The 14367-nt window shown below is 47.1% G+C and overlaps 1 protein-coding gene across 3 annotated transcripts in view; it reads right to left on the bottom strand.

Annotated features, from left to right (window-relative positions):
* The window catches only part of AUH (AU RNA binding methylglutaconyl-CoA hydratase), a 789095-nt gene that overhangs the window by 738094 nt on the left and 36634 nt on the right, over window positions 1-14367 (bottom strand). The window lies entirely within an intron of this gene.

Here is a 14367-nt window from a genome sequence, read left to right as displayed (position 1 = left end):
AATATGAGCACGGAAACAGCTCTGTTGGAGGTCACGGAATCCATTAAGGAGGTCTTGGATGATGGTGGAAAGGCGATGCTGGTGATGTTAGATCTTTCGGCGGCTTTTGATACCGTCCCCCACAACCGTCTCTTTGCAAGACTTCATGAGATTGGTTTGAGGGGGACGGTCTTCAGTTGGTTTGAGTCTTTTCTATCTGACCGCCAACAAACAATCTGGGCCCCTCCGTACTCAGCCTTTGTGCCGCCACTGGAGGTGGGAGTCGCTCAGGGGTCAATCCTGAGCCCCACTCTCTTTAATATCTACATGTCCCCTTTGGCGGCACTGGCGGAGTCCTATGGCGCCCGGATTGTTTCATACGCCGACGACACAGCTCCTCTTTACATGTGAAGAGAACACTGACTTTAATGGAGACAGTATTAAGAACTGTTTAGGGGGCATTTTCTCTTGGTTCCAACTGAATCATCTTAAATGTAACTCGGACAAATCTGAGGTCCTCTTTTTTGGCTGCCCACCGGATCCTTGCTGGAAGTCTTGGTGGCCGGAGGCTATGTTTCCTCCTTCCGCTGCCACTAGGGCGGCCAAGAATCTAGGAGTAAAGATGGATAATGGTCTTACTTTTAAACCTCAGATTCTGGGTCTAGTGGGACAGTGTTTTGGTCTTTTAAAGATGCTGAGGAAATTTCTTCCACTTCTGTCCCTTGCCCACAGGAGGACCACGGTTCAGGCCCTGATAGGTTCTCGGCTGTATTACGCTAACGTGCTATATCTGGGCCTGCCTGAATATCTTCTTTCACGTCTGCAAACGGTGCAAAACTTGGCTGCACGTGCAATTTTCGGCCTCGGCCGGAGATCCAACACTGCAGCGCTTCTTAAATCTCTCCATTGGCTACCTTTGCGTAAATGTATTTCCTTTAAAACTTTAACCATGGCATTCAAGGCCCTCTTCGGTACTGGTGCTCGCTACCTTAGGAAAAGAATAGGCTTCCACCTCCCTTCTAGATCACTACGTTCTGCATCGTTAGCGCTGGCCACGGTTCCGACAATTAGGCGATCCCGCATCGGGGGTCGCTCTTTCAGACATCTGGCGCCCCAACTCTGGAATGCACTGCCTTTCTCTTTGCGGAAGACAGATAGCCTTCTTGCTTTCAGGAAAAATCTCAAAACTTGGCTGTTTGGCCAATAATTTCATCGAGTCTGCTTGTTGTGTGCCTGCATGGTCTGATAGTGCCGGGACACTCTGCCTGAGTAGCTGATCGCTTTATAAAACCTCTCGTAACATAACATAACATAACATAACATGCAAGCATCAATAGGAACTAGCACTTAGTATTTATGACAGGATAAAGCATACACACAGCTTGCATTCCCTGAACAAAAAAATCCATTAACCAGCTACTAAAATGTTACACCAGTAAGGAAAATATATTAAAGACCACATAGTATCTGTAGAATAACAAAGGAATATGTGATGTCTCACATATCCATACAGAGAGACACCTGTTTTCTACGGCTGCCGTATATATCGTTCTCTCATCACTGCAGTCAATCTAAGTGAGGAGGTAGGAATCCCAATCAGTTAATTGATTACCGTATAGGAGCGAGTTCCCTTGCAAAAAAATATTTAGCTATTTGACATTTTCAACCCTGGCGAAATATATTAAAATGCGTATACCTTTTACTTCGTTACAGGGACTTTAGCCTGGGTTCCAGTCTTAACGACCCAAATGAGTGTATGTTATCCGCCTGCGACTATTTTCTGCTGAATTTGTGAGATATTCTATCAGGTAATTTAACAACCTCAATAGGGAGCATGCCCACTACAAAATAGGTGTCCATTTTGCCGATTCAAGATCACGGCAAAATCTAATAATATGCGCTTATTTACAATCTAATTACAGAAATCCACATCTTGGCCCCATCGTATTTTCACGGATGGGCGTCGATAACCAGCCGGAGGTTCGGTAAATTTGTTACACAGGGTGTAACGGACATCACGCTCACCAATAGAGTATACCATGTAGGGAGTTATAACCTGGTGCTGGTATGGTCAGGTATCGACAACTAGAGTAGAACTTTCGGTAATTCACTGCATGGAATTAGTTTGATGTATCATAGATGTTTGAGCAAAAGAAAGAAAGCTTCCCCAACCTATAATAAACATCTGGAGATGTAAAGGAAACAAGATGATTTGTGGTGACCTGGAGATTAAGATAGGTGACCCACCATGAAGATAACAAAGTCGTTTTTTTTTTTTAAACCATTTTTATTATTTTCTCAAAGTAACCATAGGGCATATAGTAATCTTACAATGTATAGGCAGTGATCAGCATTAGAGACATGTGAATTGAGAATAAAGCTGATAAGTATACATACAACCATGATAGCAGAATCACCCAGAACAGTATTATGGCTCCATCTGTTCCTGTCACCCTCACTCTGAGTCATCCTCACTCTCCAGCACCGGCGGTTCGCACAAATTACCCCTATATTCGTTCCCTGCACCCACAGTCGGACCCACTTCCGTGGACATCTCCGATTCAGGTACACCGCCCTCTCCGCACACATTGCGTAGTCTAAATCGCTGCACCAATCTTTGATCGCAGGCACCGTAGGGGATCCCCAGAGTTTGGCAAGGTTCCTTTTAGCATACATTATGCCCAGTGTCATCCAATCCTGTGTGGAGTACGTTAAATCATTCGGTTCCAAGATGTTCAATAAACAGCACTTAGGTCCTGGAGTCACCGATGCCTTTACCACCTGTGATATAGTCCTCATGACCTTGGCCAAATATTCGGCCACTAAGGGGCAATCCCAGATAGTGTGGAAGAATGACCCCTCCTCCCCACATCCCCTTAGACAATACTTGTGTGTGGCTCTTCCAATCGCGTGTAAATTAACCCTAGTGTAATAGACACGGTGCAATATCTTCAGTTGTACGAGCCTTAGTCTGGAGGGCATAGCCACTTCTCGGGGAGAGGAAAGCGCGGTCTGCCAATCTGCCTCATCTAACTCTCCCACCTCTTTGGCCCACGAGTCTTTTAATTTTAAGGTAGGGTCAGGTAAATTATTAATTATCTTGCAGTATACAAAGGAGGTCGCTTTTTTGGGCATGTTTTCCGTGAGAAGCCTATCCTCAAGTGGAGTGGACTCGGGCAAATCATCACCAGGCCGGAGAAGTGACCCCAAGGCGTGGCGTATTTGCAGGTATCGAAATCGCTCCGTGGGAGCTAAGTCATACTGGGCCTGAAGTTGCTCAAATGTTAGAATGTTGCCCCGTATCCATAGATCCCCAACAGTGGAGATCCCAATCAGGTCCCATGCCCCAAAACCTTTAGTAGTGCACAGGTTACCCAGCCGACGAGATGACCAAAGCGGCATCATTTGAGTAATTATGTCCGTACATTTAAGACGGGCCTGAGCCACGTACCAGAGTTTGACTGTGTGAGCCATTTGGTCCGATCAGGGCTGAGGCGCCTTTTCTATCATAGAGTGCGCCAAGCAGATTCGCCTCCCCCAAATCATATCTATCCGCTTGAAATGCCGGTTCTCCCTGAGGGGCGTGCAGCCACTGATTGATACGTTTTTGTTGGGCCGCCCAATAGTATAACTGGATATCCGGGAGGGCAATCCCTCCATCATACCAACTCCTGACCAGTTTTTGACGAGATATACGTGCCGGTTTGTAGACCCAGAGGAGGCCCGAGATTAGTGCTTCTATTGACTTAAAATATTTCGGTGCGACCAAATAAGGGGTGTTCTCGAGGACGTACAGGAAGCGAGGCAATGTCATCATTTTATACAAAGCCGCTTTACCCAGAAGGGTCAGGGACAGAGAATGCCAATGTTTAACGTCTGCCCAAAAGCGATCAAGCAGAGGTTCCATATTATGACGGAAGAAGGCGTTTTGATCAGGCGTTATCCAGATCCCTAGATACTTAAAGGGTTCGTCAGTAATTTTCAAGGGACAGTCCATCGGAAGCCGAGGCGGAGGGTCCTTAAGGACAAACAGGACCGAATATGACCAATTGATATTGTATCCCGAAACCCGCCCGAAAATTTCAAAAGTATTAAGGAGCACAATAATGGAGCGCCTGGGGAGAGTCAAATACAAAAGGATATCATCCGCATATAGTGATATGCGGTCTTCCCATGTTGCTGTCCAGCTGCGGCCCCTAACCATGGGGTCCCATCGGATCCAAGCAGCCTATGGCTCCAAAACCAGCGCAAAGAGCAAGGGCGACAACGGGCACCCCTGGCGTGTGCCACGACTCAGTGAAAAATTCCTGGAAATGTGCCCGTTGGCTACCACGTGCGCCAATGGCTTAGTATAGAGAAGCTCCCCCCACGCACAGAACCAAGGCCCAAAGCCAAGGTGCCGGAGGACCGCGAAGAGATACGGCCATTCCACCATATCAAACGCCATCCGAGCGTCCAATGACAAAACAACTGCGGGTTCTGGGAGACTCGGTATTTGCGCCATCACTGCGTGTATCCGACGCAAATTAAGAGCGGTACTTCTGTTGGGCATGAACCCAGATTGATCCGGGTGTATTAGTGTCTCAAGATGAGGAGTAAGTCGATTTGCAATCATTTTGGCCAGAATCTTGGCCTCTGCGTTGAGTAGGGATATCGGACGATATGACGTACATTCGTCCGGCGGTTTGCCCGGTTTCGGTATTGTAATTATAGTAGCTATTCTTTGATCAAGTGGCAGCTCTCCCCTACTCAGACTGTCCTGGAACATTGCTTGGAGATATAGAACAGTGAGATCAGAGGCGGGTTTATAGAATTCAATAGGGATCCCATTAGGTCCCATGGCCTTACCCGATTGTAGTGAATTGACTGCCGCCAGCACTTCGTCCTTTGTAAAATCGGCTTCCAGAAGCAATGCTTCCTCATCCGAAAAGGCAGTCATTTTTATGTCTTTAATGTAAGTCTGGGCCTCCTCCGTTGTTATGTGTGCGGTAGATGTGTAGACCTTTTCGTAGTAGTCAGCTAAAGTGTCTGTAATGTCTGACGGAGACGTGACTATTTCGTCTGATGAGGTACGGAGTTGCGCAATCGTCCTTTGTGCCATTTCTTTCTTATCTAGCCATGCCAGCAGTCTGCCAGTCTTATCACCCTGTTCATAAATAGTGTGCCTAGTAGTTTGAAGTCGCAACTTGACTTGCGTCTTTTGTAGTTCAGTTAGCTCACATTGTTTGAGGCGTAGATTCTGTACTGTCTCTACAGTTGGGTCAGTCTCATGCAGCTTCTGAAGCTCCATTAGATGCGCCTCAAAAGCCTCTAAGGTCGCCCTTCTGCGCCCGCCTGTACCCCGAAATGGAAGAAATTGCTGGCCCTCGCAGTACCGTCTTGAAGGCCTCCCACAGTACGCTGGGGGACTGCACTGAACCCGAATTGTCCTGAAAGTATTGCTTTGTGACCGTAACAACCTCTTTTCTAATTGCAGAGATCTGTAAATAACCCGGTGAAATGGGAAAATTTCGCTTACGCACTTTTATGTGAGAGGTATAGGTTAGACTAACCGGCGAGTGATCTGAGATACCCCTTGGCCGTATCTCCGTGCCAGTCAGATAGGGGAGACTGTCCGCAGAGACAAAGAAATAGTCAATGCGTGTAAGACTACCATGTACCCCCGACTGAAAAGTATAGCCACGTTCCCCGGGGTGTTTGTATCTCCATCCATCAGTAAGCCCCAATGCATTCAGGAACCCATTCATACGTGTGTTACCCGCCCCTACCGTTCTGCTTTGGTGGCGATCAATTTCTCCATTCACTACCGAATTGAAGTCCCCCCCCCACAATGAGTTCACCTTCTGGTAAATCCAATAAAAATGAGCTACGAGACGGAAAGGTCACGGAGTGGAGGGCAGGAGGAGCGTACACTGAGACAATATCGAACCGTCTTCCCTCCCATTGACACACGAAGGCAGCAAATCTCCCAAGGGTTAACGTCCATACCTGATGCACAATTAGGGGGAATCGTTTCCGTACTAAGATACCGACCCCTCTGTAACCCGTGGAAAATTCTGAATGCGCTACCATTTTATATCCCCATTGGTCTAGTGCCTTACAGGTCGGTCCCACCAGGTGCGTTTCTTGAAGCAATGCTATCGCCGGTGCAGCGCATCATAAATATTGCAATACCAATCCCCGTTTAATCTTATCTCCCAGCCCATGTACATTCCAAGTAATTACGGTCATAGGGGACAACGGGGCCATGGAGGGGGCGCTAACAGAGTCATCAGTGAACATCAATTCCGGGTTTTCCACCACCAGTACCGCAATTTTCTAAACCATTCTCACCATCACACATCTCGCCAATCTTAGCCAGCAATCGCAGCCACAAACTGAAACTCGAAACAAAACTCAAAAAAAACCTACATTCCCGCCCCACAATACTCAAACCTACTAAACACCTTACCCGCAACTCCCGAAGGACCCCCCCCCACTCCCACTCACCCCCCTCCCTGCTCCCCTGCCTGTGGATGTAGAACGACCCACCCCCTGAAATGGCAGAGTGCCTTTACCCCCCCCCCCCAACCATGCTTAATCGCAGAGGAGACCGGGTCCCCCATCCATTGGCATTTTAAACTGTCAACAGTAAATCACAGCCCAAAAAACTAAGAGACGCCCTTATTAAGCATCATAACATGTCTAGACATTCAATAAATCAAACACATTACACCCCGTTAGTACCACAAAGCTAACCCCCGCCTAGGGATCCTGTATAAGTAAATTCCTTCACTTCCTCCCCCTCCCACTCTACTTGCGTAAGGGCAGACTGCCATGTCCTGCAATCAATTGGGGAGCCGTTTCACTCTTGTTCGTCTAGGCCACTCAGTTCTGTTGCAGCTCCCTCCGCCATCATGTCGGGGTCACCACAGTTCCGTCGTCCCCCTCTGTCACGACGATTACCCCTCCGGTCCTCAACAGTAGTCCAGCCCTCCGGCCATTCCCAGGCCGCTTCCGGTGAATCGAAGAACCAGGGTTTGCCATCCCGCTCCACTCTCAGCTTGGCCGGAAAGACCATTGCATACTTCATGTCTCTACTTCGCAACTCCCGCTTGACTGCTTGGAAACTCCTTTGCGCCTGGACTCTGGCCGTGAAGTCGGGGAAAAACGACACCTCGTAGTTATCAATTTTTAGCGGCGGCCCAGATCTGGAACATTGCAAAATACTGTCCCTATCTCTGAAATTAAAGACCCTAGCGATGATCGGCCGTGGTGGGGCCCCAGGCTTGGGCCGGCCGCCTGGCACCCTGTGTGCCCGCTCTATGGAAAAGTAGCTAGATAGCGCCTTGGGCTTTAGGTGTTTAGTGACTAGGTCCTCGACATAGAGGTCAGCCGCGGGCTCCTCCGTTTTCTCCGGAACGCCCAAGATCTGGATGTTGTTCCGGCGGGCCCTCCCTTCATAATCGTCCAGCTGTTGCGCCATTCTGACCTGCCGCTTCTCCATTTCCTCCATTTGATGTTGAAGCTCCGAATTGTCATCTCGAAATGCCGTTGTCGCTATCTTGAGTTCCTGTACTTTCTTGTTCATCTGTTTGAAGTCCGCTTGGAGCAGGGACAGTTCTACTGTGACTGAGTCCACGGAGGTGCGCATTCCACCGATAGCCGCCAAGACGTCGTGAAGCGTCGGTTCCTGCTCGACTGTCCGGGTCTCCTCCGGCGCACCCTTGTCCGACCTTGGGGAGTTACCTTTGTCTCCACCCTTGGTCCACGCAAATTTCGACAGCTGCTTCTGGGCATTGCTTCTAGAGCCCCTTCCCCCTGTCGCCATTCTCTAGGCCGCCGGGTGCCAACGCACTGTCCTATAAAATATAGACGCAATATATAAACCACTGCTCTCCAGTACTCCGCAGCAATGGAAGGGATCTTCACGGGAGGAGGGGTACCATCAGGGCAGTACCAAGTCTCGCCAGGCCTCTTATCAAGTCCCACAATTAATTCAACGCAGGCGGCAATCCACCGCGTGGTCCACAAAGTCCGGCCGCTCCCTCTCTGCCCCCAAGCCGAGGACGCCGCTAAGGTCTTGAGCGGACAGGGGAGGGGCAAAACAGCACACCCCACAATCAACTGCTGCACACTGGGGGGGTAGCAATCCGGAGAGGCCCTTCCCAGGGGCCCCTCAAAGTGGTGCCGAGCCCCACAGGTGTCGGCTAGGCAATGAAAACAGGGGGGCCAAACCCAGCCTCCGCAGCGTCACTCCGCAGGGTTCCCAGACTCACTCAGTGTGCCCAGCCCCAGAGCACACCGTTACAAAATCAGGGAAGTGTTTAGGGGGGGGGGGCCCAGGCCACATCCTCGTCACCATCGAAGCCCCTTCACCTCCCCGGGAAGCAAGGGCAACAAGTCGAGTCAGTCAATAACAGTGGGGGGCCTCCTCTCACCGTTACCTTCACAGCGGGGGCATTGATGAAGTCGCGGAGCTACCGCCGCATTCACATTGCACTCGGGGGGCGGGGGGGCCGCCCACCGCCAGCAGGCCCAGAAGCCTGGGCCTGGTGTTTAAAGGCGCCCCGGTTCAGAGCACCGCGCCCAATCTCACGTCAACGGGTGGGGGGGAGGGGGGTCGCCTCCGCCGGTCGCGGCACTTCTTCCACCGCCGCCGCTCCTTACTGGCTACGTTGTCACCCTCTCACAGAGCGCTGCAGAACTGTAGCGTGACAGCGGGCCCGCTCACACCCTCAGCCCGCACTTCAGGCCAGCGCCGCCATCTCAGAATCGCGATCTCGTGAGCCGCCGCCTCACAGCTCCGCCGCCACAAGAGCAGGATCAGCTGCTGTCGGATTGCGCTGAAGCAGGGGGTACTCGGGCAGCTTCCCTTCCACTATTACATCTATTCCTCCAAATTTGAGGGCTGTGGCATGGCTTTAGTGCCTTGGGTAGGGGAGAGCTCGGTCAGGCAGCACCCATTACTCTCGACTGCTAGCCACGCCCCCCGAAGTAGTTTTTTGATAAATAATGAGCCTGTATGTGACACCATTTTGGACATTCTTCGTTTTGATTTTGTGCCTTTGGTGTCTTTCTGTGATTCTCATAAATAGAGCATGAGAGAACATAAAAGTCCTTTAGTTCATGTATGAGATGTAAATTTACCCCAATTTCGAATTATGAAGATATGACGATCAATAGGACAGCCTAAGGTGTGTTCTATTAAGTGAGTACTGAACTATTTTGTCGATTCAAAATCTATAAAAAACAGTAAAATTTTATTCCAGCACAATTATATCATCCCAATGCACTGTTTTTTTAGGTCACCCTTTGTATCTTCCTACTCTTTTAAACATCAAAAAAGCTGTTTTACTCCAATCTAGTATTCTATATTTAAGTAAGTACCAGTACCCCTCGATCAGGAAGGTTATGAGTTTGAAATTCATTATTTTCCCTTCAGATGGGTATGGATACTCAAACTGTGACCACAATATTATATCCAAATTAATATGGATTCTATCTTCAATATATATACCCAACTAATCAGTTTCAGGGTTATAGATAATATGAGAAAGAACTAAAAGACTATGCCTATCGGTTTACCTTATGAAAGAAAGGCAAATACAATTACAATCTCTCAAAGGGGAATAGGTGCCCTGCCAATATAATGTCTGGCCCTTAGACTGCATTGCTACTAATAATGCCATTACTTATGTTATACAGCAGCTTTAAAAATCAAGGTATACTTATAATTGTGAGGGTTATATATCTAAAGTGCTTTTTGTGTATATATAGGTTTTCTTTTCTCACTGATACTTATCATTGTGAGGGTTATATATCTAAAGTATTTTCTGTGTATATATAGGTTTTCTTTTCTCATCTTGAAACTGTGATGTTGTATATAATTGCTTCACTTATTCATTTTTTGTTTCCTATTCATCTTTTTTCTTTTTGGTGTTGCATGACGCTCCCTTTAAATGAATTTACCCCTATAGATGTACTGTGCAAATAGTGATTTTCCCCCAATATAGATGGACCAGTTTATAAATCAATAATGAAATTGTAATGTTGAAAGTTCATCTGTACATTGAAAACATGGGGACGAGGCAAGATGGCGGCCGTGGCGTGGGCTGTGTAAGCAGCTCTGACCTCTCGCTCCGGACTCCTTGAGGGGATGACCTGCTGTTATTTAGTCTGACGGACTCGTTCGATTTGCAGCCTGTGCGGTCCGTACTACCTATCTTCGGTCCTTTGTGTGCGGGAGCAGTGGGCACGTTTGGGTCGACGGACGGGCGGGCCACCTGGCCCGGACGGCGGAGTGTGCTGGTCCGTCCCGCTAGCCGACTGGCCTCGGTGCACCCACCCGGAGAAAGGAACTGGCAGGCAACGGCAAGCGGCAGTGGAGCAGCAAACGTGAAGGGGGCTATAAGGATTGCTTTGGAGACCGTGTGAAGGACTGCGACCGCTACGGAGCTCACTCACCTGTGTAGCTTTTTAGAAGCTGCGGTCTCGCCCTGTTCTGCGAATGCTGGTGAATCTGTTTTGTATACAGCGGCGAGCCCCGCTCTGGCGTTTTTCAGCATTTCACTTTCCCTTTTGGAGCTTAGTGGTTCGGGGCCGCGGCGGGTCCCGTAAAAAGAAGATGCCGGCGAAAAACTCGACACAGACTGTTGCAGCTGTTACTCGAAGTAACAAACCTAAAGGCAATCAAGATTTAGAAGGTGAGAGTCTCCCTAAAAGCACTGTCCCCACTAAAGCTGTTATCGCTGCTCAGAAGGAGAGCTCTCTCCAGGCGCCAGCACCGGTATCAGTACCAATCGTATCCACTGTATCAGCATCGGGCAACAGCAGCAAACAACTTCTGGACTCTCTAACTGTCCCGGTAATGTTCAAAAAACAATCCCAGAAAAAAGGAGCTGAACTGCAACGTCTCAATATGTCCAGCAATACAATATCGGCCCCAGCAGGCAATGAGCAATGCACTGTGGGAAACGTAGTTTCTGAGGTCCCTGAGGTGTTACAGGGAAGCCTGTCTACTAATGCTGATTTTGAACATTCTACCCAAGAGCTGAGTGGGTTGGGAGCATTAGGGGTTACCACTGAAGCAGCATCAGGGCCCCAGGAAATGGTGGAGATTTTTTTTTCCTTGTCTGACCCTTCGTCTGATGAAAGCACGAATGTCAGCAGAGATTGGGCTGAATTTACCGATGAAAGCAGTCCTGTAGAAGCTACACAAGAGCGAAGCCCCAACCAAGACTCTTCAAATGCAACTGTATCCACTGTGAGAAGACGTAAGAAAAGGGGTTCTAAGCGCTCTTCTGCTAGGGGCTCCACCTTCAAAGCAGACAGCCCTCAGTCTGAGGGGTACATCATGCCAAGATCTCAGGGAAGGGATATACAGACAGATGGTACTGAGTCTACATCTCACATGCACGATACGTCTAGTACGAACGAGATAACACTAACTACGATTTACAACACCATGATGTCGCATCGAGCGGAGATAAAAGCAGAGAATTTACGTACCCAGGCTACCTGCTCGAAGGTTAAGAACGCTGTTCGACGGGCTATTAAACTTTGTACTGAAACAGCTGACAGAGTGACCGAAACCGAGGCAAGGATTTCTGCCTTAGAGGATGAGAATGTTACTCAGAAGCAAGAACTTGATAATATTAAATCTCACAAAGACGATCTTACGTATAAACTGGCGGGCCTGGAGAATCAGGCCTCCAGGAGTAACCTACGTTTTCTTGGCATACCAGAGAAAAAAGAAGGGGGGGATGCTAGGAGATTTATTATTGAGCTACTCAAAGAAGCCTTTCCCGATTTAACTACTTGGGATTGGTCTAAAGAAGTGCAAAGGGCCCACCGATTTCCATTTATCATAAGGAAACCACGTCAGGGAGCCGAGGAATATCCTAGAGCTATACTGGTATCCTTTAACAATTTTCTTGCAAGGGAAGACATTTTTACGTTAGCCAGGCCCGATAAGAAAGCAGTGGCTAGAGACTGCGAGTTTTTTTGTTAGGCCAGATTTCTGTCAGGCGACAGTTACTCAGCGTTGGCATCTTCGTCAGCTTATACCCGATTTTCAAAAGAAAGGTGCTACTGTATTTTTGCAGAACCCAGCCAAGCTGAAAATAGTTATGAATAGACAAACAAAATATTTTCTCTAGAGTCTCTATGAACTTGTCCGTAATTATCTACACGAAGATGCAGAATATTATTGTCTAAATATCTTTTTTTTCCCATTTAGTAGTTGGTTATCTCTCCAGGATGTTCTAGGGCAGGAGGACACGGCATTCCATATTTATCAGGAACTGAGTGTTCCTGGGCCTCATATGTTGGGGAGGGGGTGGGGTTTCCTTTTTGGGTGTGGGGGTTGGGGTGGTGGTGGGGTTGTAAGGCAGTGGCGATTGCTAGTGCACACATAATAAATCTGGCTAATGTACTACGATTTGTATTATGCTTCTGGATATGTTTAGTGAGAAAGCTGACCCTGATATTTTCAGATTTAAAATTGTATAATAATGGATAGAAAACTCAAAATATGTTCTTTGAATATTAACGGCCTTAATGATTTCAAAAAGATAGGGGTTTTACGTAAATTAATTCAGTCCTTAAATATCGATATTCTTTGTCTTCAGGAGACTCATATTTCCTGGGATAAACGCAATATGCTGAGGAATCTGGGTCTTGAACTCCTAATTAGCTCAAAACAAACTGGGGTTAAGAGGGGAGTAGCAATTTGTATGAAAAAAAATGTTGGAAAATGCCTCAGAACAGCATCTGATAAATGGGGCCGTTGGGGGTTGGCTGAATTTAGTGTTAATGGGAATAGATTTACGGTTTGTTGTTTATATGGTCCCAACCTGGATGACAGTGAGGTGTTTAACATAGTCAATACAGAATTGGCGGCATGGTGTCAGCCTTTAATCGTATGTGGAGATATGAATGTTCATATTGAAGCCAGCTGCAATATCCGAACCTCGGGGAACTACAACGGCCGTAAGATGAGGACCTATAGAGCTTTAAGGGAATTAGTTGTTAGCAACGGGTTGTACGATGTTTGGAATAAATATAAACCTACTGATCCTGGTTTTACTTTTTTCTCAGTCCCGCATAAAAAGTTTGTTCGTTTAGACTACTTTTTTTACCTCTTCTTTTTTTCTGGATAACTTAGTTATAGAGATCCTACCACAACTTGTCTCAGATCACAATCCTTTAATACTAGAAATATCATTACCTTTAAATAACCACAATTTCAATCGCCATTGGTCATTTCAAAGGATCCTTCTTCTTGATGATAATTATCTTAGACATATGGCTAAAATTATTAAGGATTTCTTTGTTCGTAATAATGATACCGCCTCAGTCCAAGTTGTCTGGGATACTTTTAAATCGATTGTTAGAGGGGAAACAATCTGTTATTCAAATTATTCTCGTAAGAAGGCAAAACTAGAGTTTAGGAACAAACTTGATAAAGTTAGGGAGGCAGAGTTAAAATTAGTTGCACACATTAAGAATGGTAGCGATGCTGATATTGATGAAGCCCAACGACTTCTAACTATTGAACGAGCTGCCTCATACTCCTTTCTAGCAGACCAAGTAGCAGTGTAATATAAACAACACAAAGCTGAGTGCTATGAGCTGAATGAACAAACAGGGAGAATATTAGCTCAAAGGATTAGACAAAAAGCTATGCTAAATGATATAACTAAAATTATTATTTTAGATGGAGTATCTCAAGAATCTAAGGCTGGAATCCCAAAGGCTTTTAATGGCTTATACAAACTCTTATATAATAAACTTGGGGATGAGACCGATGAGGTCGATGAAGGAAAGGATCCATTCGAGTATCTTAGAGAAATCGGTAACGTACCTATTGCTGAGGGGGATTCGGTGCTCCTCGCTGCCCCTATCACTTGGGAGGAGATTGAAACAGCTACCCTTAGCTTAGCTCCTGGGAAAGCTATGGGGCCTGACCAAATCCCCCTCAAATTTTACCGGACTTTTAGGAACATGTTAAAACCCGAGCTACTTAAGATTTTTCAGTTAGCATTCCAAGGGCATCCACCTGCTTCATGGTCTCTTGCCACGATTATAGTATTTAAAAAAAAAAGACAAGGATGGCACTGAACTAGGGTCGTATCGGCCTATATCCCTTATCACATCTGATAGTAAAATCTTTTCTAAAATACTTGCCAACAGACTTTATGATATGATGCCTATGCTGGTTTCTAAGATTCAGCACGGATTTATTAAAAAGAGGGACACTACAGATCATGTTAGACGCATCATTACTCTATTAGATTGGGCGCAGGCCACGGGATCCCCAGTCGGCGTCATCCTGTTGGACGCGGAAAAAGCGTTTGACAGGGTCGACTGGGGGTTCCTATGGTCTGTCCTAGTATGGAAGGGATT

The sequence above is a fragment of the Lissotriton helveticus genome, chromosome 2_1, assembly GCF_964261635.1.
Source record: "Lissotriton helveticus chromosome 2_1, aLisHel1.1, whole genome shotgun sequence".
Classification (NCBI taxonomy): domain Eukaryota; kingdom Metazoa; phylum Chordata; class Amphibia; order Caudata; family Salamandridae; genus Lissotriton; species Lissotriton helveticus.
The sequence above is the reverse complement of the archived record's forward strand: the minus strand, read 5'-3'. Positions and strand labels throughout refer to the sequence as shown.